Consider the following 10928-nt stretch of genomic DNA (forward strand, 5'->3'; position numbering starts at 1 on the left):
CCCTGAATTTATTGCACGTTTACTCCTTGAGAGCTATGCCAAGAAGGGTTCTCTCAGTGTCTTAGGATTGGGTGTGTGGAACCTTAAGAAGAATGCGACTACGACTCCAATTAAAGCAGAAATCCCTGGAATGAAACCTAGAGAAAATCGTGTAATGGAGAAACAAGGATATGTTAGATCACAGGGAAGAGGATCTGCACCTGCATTATTCAGAACAAAGCTCAAGTTAATTTATCGTTAACCTGAATCAAACTTGACAGACATTCGAAAAAGACTCATTAAGTTTAACAAAGAAGAACAATGTCTTCCAGAATATGTTATGACAACATTTTTCCTTTGTTGATAGCAAATCATTGAACAAAATTTGGAAAGGGAAATATTTTGACAAGGATTTTGATACGTTATCACTTTCAATGATCAATGAACTTATAATGCTTAAGTTATTAGGTAAGTTTTGCAAATTACTATAGATTCTCTTCAAGAAATGACATAAGGAAAATGCGTAATACATAAATATATCATTTAACTTGACATCGCTTGCATCTATGCCTTCCAATTTTGGGTGTGCATAAGTAGACACTTAAACTTGTTTAAAGTTGAATAACTAGATGCACGTGCCCTACATGTAGGACGCCACGTAAGATGCAAATTGTCACATTGGACAACAAGTAGGACATATGTATCTACTTGATCAACTCTCTACAAGTTTACATATCTACTTGTACATACCCAAAGTTGGAGTGTATATATAGATGCTAGATGATGCCAAGTTAAAGAGACGCTTATATATTATGCCTAAGAAAACTGTTGTTTTTAAGACGTGCATGGACATAGTAGACGGAGAGAGGGGAACCAGATTCTTACTCTCATAAGACTCAAGAAAGTACAAAAACACTCCACATAAAACTTTGTCAATAAAACCCAATGATCCATAAACAAAAGCAGATCCATCAAGATCTTTATCAACTAGCTCGCTTTCCATTCCTATTGCTGTTACCTGTCATCAAAATGAAAAACTTCTATCATATAGCAACACACATTTATGACATATGAACCGGTTTGCTTATCAACTCATAGTTACTTTGCAGCAACTAGCGATGAACGCACTGATGTCTGATACTCTGCAATTGATTCATGACAAGTTTCATTTTTCTAGGAACTAAAGCATATAAAGGTCTGTTTACTAATACAATTGCTCCTTTATTGTCTATTTTCTAGTTTTCATTAAAAGAAAAAGAGATTCAGAATGATACATCACAATTATGAAATGTCTGATTAATTGCCTAAACCAAGCTGGATAATTGTTGATAGAAATTATACCAACAGGTTTTTGTTTGGAATCTAAGCATGTGATATTTTAACATACAATAAACAGGTAACTATACATACCGACTAATCAATCTAGAATTTTTTTTTAAAAAAACCTCACTTACCATCATCAACGCGTTTGCTATGCCAATAAGTATGGACAAGACATACATAAAAGCATGCATGTTTATTGGGAGGAAAATTACTACAGCTCCACAAAATAGCCAAAGGAGACCCCCAGCGGAAAAGAAGGCGTTCAACCGTTCACCACTCCATTTGAGCTCCTACAAGCAAATAGCAATCAAAATAGTTTATGCATGAACAGAAAAAGTGAGTCTGGGAAAGAATTAAATATGAACTGAATGGTGAAGAGAACCTGCAGGAGGACAGACGCAACGAAGCTTGATAAGTAGATGATGGCAGGAATCTATTCACATGAATAAGATTGATTAGTTAGAATAAATTGAAATTTATTCCTCAAAAGAAGAGCACCTTATTTAAATTTGATGGTAAGGCCCATACCAAGGCTTTTGAAGATGGGCTCATCCGTAGATCATTGATAACATAAACAGCTAAGAAGGTCTGAACCAAAAAAAGAAAAAAAATACACATACTAAAAATTAGGTGACCCGAGCAATGCAATACTGCGTATTTGAGAGTTGAAAACTAAAAAAAAAACAAAAGATGAGGTTTATACTGACCTGAGAGACATTAGTCACAACTCGAGTTAACACATAGATGCTAAGTACTTGGTAATATTGGACTTTCTTCAACCAGTATGTCCACGAAGCTGTAGCACTTTTCCCATTAGATTCTTGTTTTAAAATGCACAAAATACTACAACATTAACTGTCTGCTCAAGCAATAACGAGTTAATAGTGAGATAAATTAAACATAAACATATAATACTACCAAATGGGATTGGAAAAAGGTAGCAAAATGAAAATCCAATTGTACCAAATGAAAATCGAAAAATAAGCCACCAATTGGTACTACATGTATTATTTCTTTAGTCAAAATTTAATCCAATTGTAAAAGCTTGAAAATATAGATGAGCATTTGATTAAAATTAAGTACCTGATTCTTAATGTCAACCTGTGAACTAGAAGTTTCCTTATTGAAGACGAAAAATGCAATCACATATAAGATTAGGCTTGCAATCTTGACCAATATTTTTCAGGGAAATGGTAAAAGAGGGAAAAAGGGATTAGTATATCAAGTATCACATAGAAAATATCGGTATCAGTATATGAAACTAATCGTATAGAAAATATCCAACCATTGTAAAAGCATTGCGACAGCTAACACAGGCTACTCTGCTTGTTGGGTTTAGTGTGACTCCATTCACCATTGACCTGCAATAAACATTTAGCCATGAGTCCTTGTCCTGGATTTTTTCGCATAGATAAAAGTGGACATATCAAGTAATAGAGATAAGAGTATGTGCATCACTGCGTGACAGAATACAAAAGTTTTTCTTATTTTCTAGCTCATGATAAAAAAAGAGATTGAAAAAAAACCCTCATAGAAAGCTCTTGAAGATCGAAATGTTAGTTAAAGTTTTTAGTTCTAGTCTTAGAAACATATAGTTAGAAAGAGAGGCAAATGGATGAGAAATCATATAGCATTCCGTACTACGCCAGCCATTTGTACAACAAAGATTGTAACACGTAGAAGTGGATAAGCTGAGGAGATTACATGTGTGATATCTGAGTGCAAGACCATCCACTGCAGATATGCAGTAACCAGCGGTTTGAACGACAGGTGAATCAGATCCAAGAATTTTGCAAGGGAGGCAACCACCGAAGAGTGATGTAAACGATAGAGCAACTAACAGGCATCCCATGCCATGCCATATTTTGAAATGACCAAACCTGTCTATCTGCAGCATAAAAGGAAAGTAAAAAGGCTGCAGGGTTAAATGCTCACTACTAAATAATCACCATTTTCCCACTGAAGTTTTCCATTGAAAAATGATCCGGGGCAATTTCCACAAATATTTTGATTGAATCGGTATGTTAATATTTTCATATGGAAAAATTAGGAAGTTTCCCACTATTTCTGTGAAAATCTATTTTCCACTATGCATTTTAACAATGAGCTGGTTCGGTGAGAAATCAGTCGGAAAATTATGTTCTATAGCACAAATTTCTCACTTATCCCCAACTTATTTTTCTTGATCAGTAAAAGAAAATGAATTAGCTATATCAAATGAGAAAAATATGTTCTGTATATTTAATTAAATACATAAGTGACTTCCAAAATGGTGGGCTATAATACTGTTGAGCAGGTTAGAAACAGATAATGTACTTATGTGCAGTTCTGCACTAACATGAACAAGCTAAGTTTAACTAATTCTAGCACGGGATGTTAAGCTTAACACGATGTTTCCATAAGACATAGACATAAAAGGCAGTAGTTATTCTTCATGAATATATGTAACACATACCGCAAAGATATATAAGAATAATTCCTGTATATATAGGAAACATGGAAAATCAAATGTAATATATATACCAGTTCACCAGCTATTATGGTCGTAAATGCATCAGCAAACTGACCAGTAAGTGTGACTGTTGCGGCATTGCTGTGAATTAAAGAGGCTTAATTAACAGATAAATCTCAAAAAATAGGGGAGGAAAGACACATATTGAGTGAGTTAACAAATAAAGTAGGAATCTTGGGGACAATCCAATATCTGTCTAGTAGAGCAAGAGATATGTATACCAACAGGAAGATGTTATATCATTCAGCATGTGTCCCACACCATAAGTAAACACAGAACATCTTCCTAGGGATTTTGGTTCATCATCAACCATTTCATTCACCATCATGTCCTACTTATTTGACGCCTGCATGCACCAAACATTACATGTCACTTCATCATGAATTTTAATTCAACAAGTTTGGTTTACAATATAAACATATATGACTTTTACTTGGCCAAACAATAGATTGTGTTTGCACTATAGTGTTTATTGAGTAACATGCATAAATTTAATTAAGCTGTGTATTCTTCTAGTAAATTATCTCATTTATTTTGGGGAAAGATTGCACTTGTTCTTTCCCTTTTGTGCATTATTATGTTTTCAAGTAAAGAGTGATCATTCATTGCTTCATATAAGCTGCGTTTTTCGAAAGTCAATTTAACTAATTTTCAAAATTAAATTAGATTACATTAATTTGATATTTTAAACAAAAACTTTAGATATTCAAAAACTATACGAAGAGCACTATAAATTGCAATTTTTTGCATATTGAAAAAATACATCATAAAATGTTGGTCAAAGTTTTTATTGTTTGACTTTATAAAAGGAAACTATGACAAATAAAAATAGACGGAGGTAGTATTAAACAAGAAATGATGTATCACCTAATATATCCGATATACTCCATTTGTCCCTAATTACTTATCCACTTTTTTCTTTATAGTTGTCCCTAATTATTTGTCCATTTTGACAAATCAAGAAATGACCAAAAAAAATTGTACCTATTATACCCTCAATCAATTACTTTGAAAAAGGTAAAACTTTTTGAAAATCTTAAATTTTTAATTCATCTACTTCATAATTAATATGTGTAAAATGGTAAACTCACTATGTCAATGATTATTTTCTTAATAGGTGTATCAATTCAAAAATTGACAAGTAATTAGAGACAGACGAGTATTAATTAAAAAAAAAGACTTTGGAAAAGAAACTGACATTTATGATATTATTATAATTTAAATGTCTCCAGCTACTTCACTCATATGGAAAATAACAAAGTGGAGATTCAATAAAATAAACAAAAAGGGGTGTCAGTGGTCCTCCTTCGATTGTATCTATTCAACACATGTTCCAGAGAATTAGTACCACAACATTTATTTGTATTTTGTCATCAAGTATCTCGTTATATACTTTATGAATTGAATTACTATTTAAAACATAAATTTCACTTGAAGAAAAAATCGAAGATATAGTGTTTAGAATTTCACGTTGGTATGATGAAAAAAAATATTATTGAGATTAAAAAATATATTCAAAATTTCCAATTTATCCACCACAAAAAAGATTCATATAGAAAAAAAATCCTCTTGATGTTTCAAGTCTTTTGATATATAATTCACTCAAAAAGATTGACACTTTCAATACGTCAAATTTTATTTTATTTTTTTAGAAAATGGTCAAATGCCACCCCTCCCCCCCAATCTATTACTGAATTCCCAAACTACACACTTAAACTTTACGGGAGTCCTATCACTACTCCAAACTATTTAAAACTGGAATTATCATTTCTTTAAACACTTATGTGGCAAAGCGAGTGTATTTCACTCTCCTTGAGAGAGTGAGCACCAAAATCAAATAGTAAACTTTTATTTTTAGTATTTCTTTTCAGAAATACTTGTATTTATAATTATTCTTTTTTCTTTATTTGTTTCTTTCTTCTTCATTACAACACAGATCAAATTCCACCACTCACCATCTCTAAATCGCCACCGCCACTATTTTTTTCATCGTCACCATCACTACCATCTCTACATAATTGACAATGAAATTTTAGTATTCCTCTTGATTCTTGAATTTTTGTTTTTCAATTTGTGCATGAAATTAGAAAATTTTGAAAATAAATTCCTTATTGATATTATTGGACTTGTTAATCATCACTTTACATGCCAACCACAAGGTCGATTGGGTTGAAAATTCATATCTTGATTATTCGGTGCCTCAATTTGGTAAGAAAATTTTATTTCAAATCTAGAAAGAATTTTGGGTTTTCCACGAAACCCACATGTGATTTTGTTAATGAAATTGGAACGATCAATGTCGCATTGTTATGTATACATAGCCTCAATTTGAGCAATTTAACATATACACCCCTAAAAATCATCTTGTATCAATCAAATAGTGTATGAAACATATATAAATCGAAAATTTTGCAGGCCTTTTCCTCATCAAAACTGTCATTGCTATCGTCTGTTGATGATAGCAGCTAGCTGGATTATTTTGTGATGAGATGATCTGACGCTTATTTTTAAATGAGTTCAGATCTAATGATTTCGAAAGATAGTTAAAAATTTTCTTTTACTATCATAAGTCGTCAAATTATTTAGAATTCCGCCAAAAAGATATAAACTAATTTATGGGAAATTGTAAAGAAAGAAAAGAAGCATTAATAATTGAAGTTTTTTGATATGTCAAAAGATTTAGGACTTGGTAATGTTGGTGGTAGGAAGTGGGTGGTTCCATATGTTGATTGGTGGAGTTTTCTGTTTGCAGTGAAGGGAAAAAATGGTGAAAAGACTTTTGATGTTGGAAAGAAAGATGAAAATATAGGGGAAAAAGGTAAAGAATAGAGTAATAGTTTTTTAAGAAATCCACGTGTCAAACGCGTGAGTTTTGCCCTTCAATATAAATGTGGTTGTTGCTTTTTAAGGGTGTAATAATTTTAGTTTTAAACAATTTATGGGGATAATAAAACACACGTAAAGTTGAAGTATATAGTTGAAAATCCGATAATAAATTGGAGGGGCATTTGACTATTTTCTCTTAATTTTTTAAAAAAAAGGAAGAAGAAAGAAGCAGCATCTACAACTGCAATTAGGACATTTTATGTATTTTTTCCTATTCTGAGTAAGCATTGATCATAGAAGTGATTAGGACAAACATATCATATTCTACGTGCGATATTATGTTTTTTTTGTGATACCCTCCATTCTCTTATTTTTTTCGAGGGTTGTAGCTGTTTGTCATCTCAGCAGACCTTCTTACTTCTATTTATGATCTTATTCTATTCTAGAAACAATGTCATTTGAGACTTGTGTTTTTCTTTTGAATCAATTGTAATACTTTAGAGGCTTGTACACGTGACAACCAGATTTTGGGGACTTTATTAAGTTGACTTAGTTATCCGCACTTACGATATTTTGAGATTTCAATTTGTCTTACTTCCACATTTTTGGGATATTTGGGTTTTAGACTGACTTGTCTTAGTGAGATAAGACGAGTGCCATCTCATCCATTTTTGGGTTGTTACAAAGATATATATATATATATATAAATAAATGCATTAAAACAAAACAAGTATACCAAGACATGGTGTAATTAGTTATCATATTCGATGAGAAATTTGTAATAATGACCGAGATAGCATCCAACATTACAAACATGATTTTTAAAATGGCTGAGAGAACATCCAAAATCCATCTCGCATACGAGAGAGCACTTAGTAAAGCAGAAAGGATTATATCACGACCTGAGCCTACACCCTGGAGGTGGACGGCACTCGAGAACCATTACTGGTTCCCAAGTGAACCATCATCCTGGCTGGCTACAAACGGAAGACTAACTCAAGTATACAAAAGCTTAAAACTGAAATAAATTAAATAAACTCGAATACTCAACCTTTTTAAACGTCTGTACAATACTCAAAATAAATGTAAATACATAAACTCTTCAACTCTGTCTATCTATAAAGCCTCTACTATTACAAAAGGATATCGGGACAAGAACCACGACATCTCAAAACTACTAACTGTAAAATAAAGGTGAAGTCTTCTGGAATATAAGATGGCTCACCAAAGCTGATTGGAATATCACATGACCTCAACGAAACGCCTGTTGATGATCCTAAATACCTGTATCTGCATCATGAAACGATGCAGGACAAATGGCTCAGTACATGGAACGTACAAGAATGTAAGGGGAATTCTAAAACATAAAGATAAGCTTGAACTGATAGAAAAGAAACATACATCTTCTCAACTCACTCAACTCAACGAAACATAGTTCAACTCATTAATAAGGGACTCAACTCTGTGAAACATAGTTCAACTCAACTCAAAGAAATAAGACTCAACTCAACAATAAGATACTCAACTCAAGATAAAGCAGCAATAAAAGATGCAATATATGGAAAAATTTTAAATTAGTAGATATCAACTCAATGTATTGAAGAATACAATAATAACTCACTTTGTATATAAAAATACAATATAACTCTATGGGAGATTCTTTAACCGACAACCATCACTATGAGCTATGTGATGATACAACGTCTAGACCACGCTGCTAGAACTGTCCTATACTTTGCCAAGGTATAGAACCTACTACAAAGTGGATCCACTAGTCTATGCTAAAAAGCAATAAGGAATCATCTAAAAAGTATGACCCTTTCTACCCACGTTGGCTACACGATTTATGGGGGCGGTGAGTTGTCTAAACTCTCCCCCATATCGGTGCTCAATATTACTCCCAAAATATAACTGGCTCATATGTTTAAAAATATAACTCTTTATGTATTTTGAGATTATTATTCAAAAATCTTTATCTTAAAAGAGATGGTGCTCAAACTGCTCACAACTCTTTTGGAAATCTCAGTTTCCTCTCATATGAAATGTAAAAACATTTACTCTTGGGAATACTTAGTTCCCATTTATCATTTTAAAGAAAATGAACTCAGCTCTACTCTTCCTTAACTCAGTGCTCAAGTCTTTAAAACAAATTTTAGAACAATTTGTAAAAAGACATCTTAAATTAGGGTTCATGTCGAATTATGGATGTGAACGACTCAATTCAAAGTTTTCAATAACTATGCATACAACTCAATACTTGGAACTCAACAACTCCAGAACTCAAGGAGTCAATGATACTACACATCTCAAGAATGCTCGACTCGGAGGGTTCATGCAGAATTTATGGGCATGAACTACTCAACTCAAGGACGTAATGATACTTCTCATCTCAAGACTTCTCAACTCATAGGGTTCATGCGGAATTATGTGCATGAACTACTCAACTCAAGGACCTTCATGGGTAATATGTAGTAGTCCCATGATTAGGAATATAATCACAAAATGATTAGGAACTCAATACTTAAGACTTAAAACTTGAAGATACTACTCCTCTCAAAGAAAATCAAGTTGTGGAGTTCACCCGAAATTATTGGCATGAGCGACATGACTCAAGGATCTCAATGATAATGTAGATTCATGAATACATTCTCCTCCGTATCATACTCACTTACTCGAGTCTTGAAACAATTTAAAAGTTATTGTAAAAGACTCCTCGAAAAGACTCAAAGGGACTTTCTCAAAATGTTCGAAAGAACTCTCAAGACCTAACTCTTAACTCTACCTTGAATTTTAATTTTGAATTTAAGGTTATGATTCATGTTATGAATGATTTCTAGTGTTTAGAAGTAGCTTAGAGTGTTTGGAATCAATGGAGAGTAAAGGTACACTTTAAAAGAACTTAGGCGGGTAAAACGATGGAAAAAGGGTGGGGGCAGGCGACCCTAGCGCACTGCTAGCGCCCCCACTGTTGGCGTGGGGCGCCATCCCCTAAACATCAGAGAACACTTCTTGGCGCACTACGGGGGCGCCACCCCAGCCCCCTCTGGCGTATCTGGGGCACGCCGCTGTCACGACCCAGGAGTACCCCCTAGATGTAACACGACGTACTTGACCCCGAATGGGTCTAATACAAGCACTTAGCATCATAACATAGGTAATATAAATGAAAATATGAAACAATGTAAAACTTTTACAATAGAAGTCATTTTTCAAAAAACAAGCGGAAGTCTTTCTATACTCTTTGTCTCAAACCATCTAACATAACTCTCGAATAAAACTCTTGGGACGCAGTCCATACAAAGTCTAAAACATAAAGAAATGACATAAAGGAAATAAGGGTTTGTCCTCGAAGCTATGAGGACTCACCAAGTCTTCAACTCTTCTAGATCCTTGGAAACCTAGCCTTCAAAGCATCTCAATCTCCTCAACCCTACATTTGATTAGAATGTAGGCAATATGCGTTAGTACAAAATGTACCAAGTATGAAAGCTAGCACAATATCATAAGAGCATCTCAAATGGTTAGTCAACATAAGACATAAATTTAAGAGATAATAACATAGTCATAACATAATCATCATAGTCATAGCATAATCATCAATATAAGCTTCATATAAACATAAGACATAGTCATACTCATATAAGCATAATAGAATCTTAGTCCCCTTTACCATGATAGCACCATTCTCAAGTAACCCCAAAAGAATACATGTGCAAAGCAAGAATAGCATTCCATAATACCACCCAAGCCAAGTATCCCTTTTTGGTCATCTTAATCATAGTCTATATTCATGGTTAAGTCTTAATCTTCTTTACCATAAGGATACCATACTCCTAAGTAACCTCAAGACACACTTGTGCAATGCATGAAAGACATCCTATACTACCCTTCTCACTAAGCATAGCCTTGAAGTCATCTTAGTCGTATTCACCCTCCTTTGGCCTCATTATGAACTTAACTATCATAACTAAGGAAATCTCTCACCTTTAGTCAACTATAACTAGGAAGGGCAACTATAGCACAATCCTATCTCAAGACTTCTCTTAATGACCCTAGTCATACTTATGCAATGCATGCATAACATCCCATAATACTGTACATACTAAGTACTACCTTTAGGTCCTCATACTAACACTTCTTGGGAACCTAGTTCCTCTTTTTAACTTTAGAACACTATGAGGTACTTCATTATGTAAGTCTTAGTTCATTCATGTTTTAGAACACCATGAGATTCTTCTCTAAGCATGTCTTAGTTCATTGGATATGGAGATTGCTACTAGGAACCTTG

The 10928-nt window shown here is 33.6% G+C and overlaps 1 pseudogene; it reads right to left on the reverse strand.

Moving 5' to 3' along the window:
* Positions 1–4139, reverse strand: part of LOC125863716 (uncharacterized) — an 8350-nt pseudogene extending 4211 nt beyond the window's left edge.
* Positions 4140–10928: the final 6789 nt, after the last annotated feature.

The sequence above is a fragment of the Solanum stenotomum genome, chromosome 5, assembly GCF_019186545.1.
Source record: "Solanum stenotomum isolate F172 chromosome 5, ASM1918654v1, whole genome shotgun sequence".
Classification (NCBI taxonomy): Eukaryota; Viridiplantae; Streptophyta; class Magnoliopsida; order Solanales; family Solanaceae; genus Solanum; species Solanum stenotomum.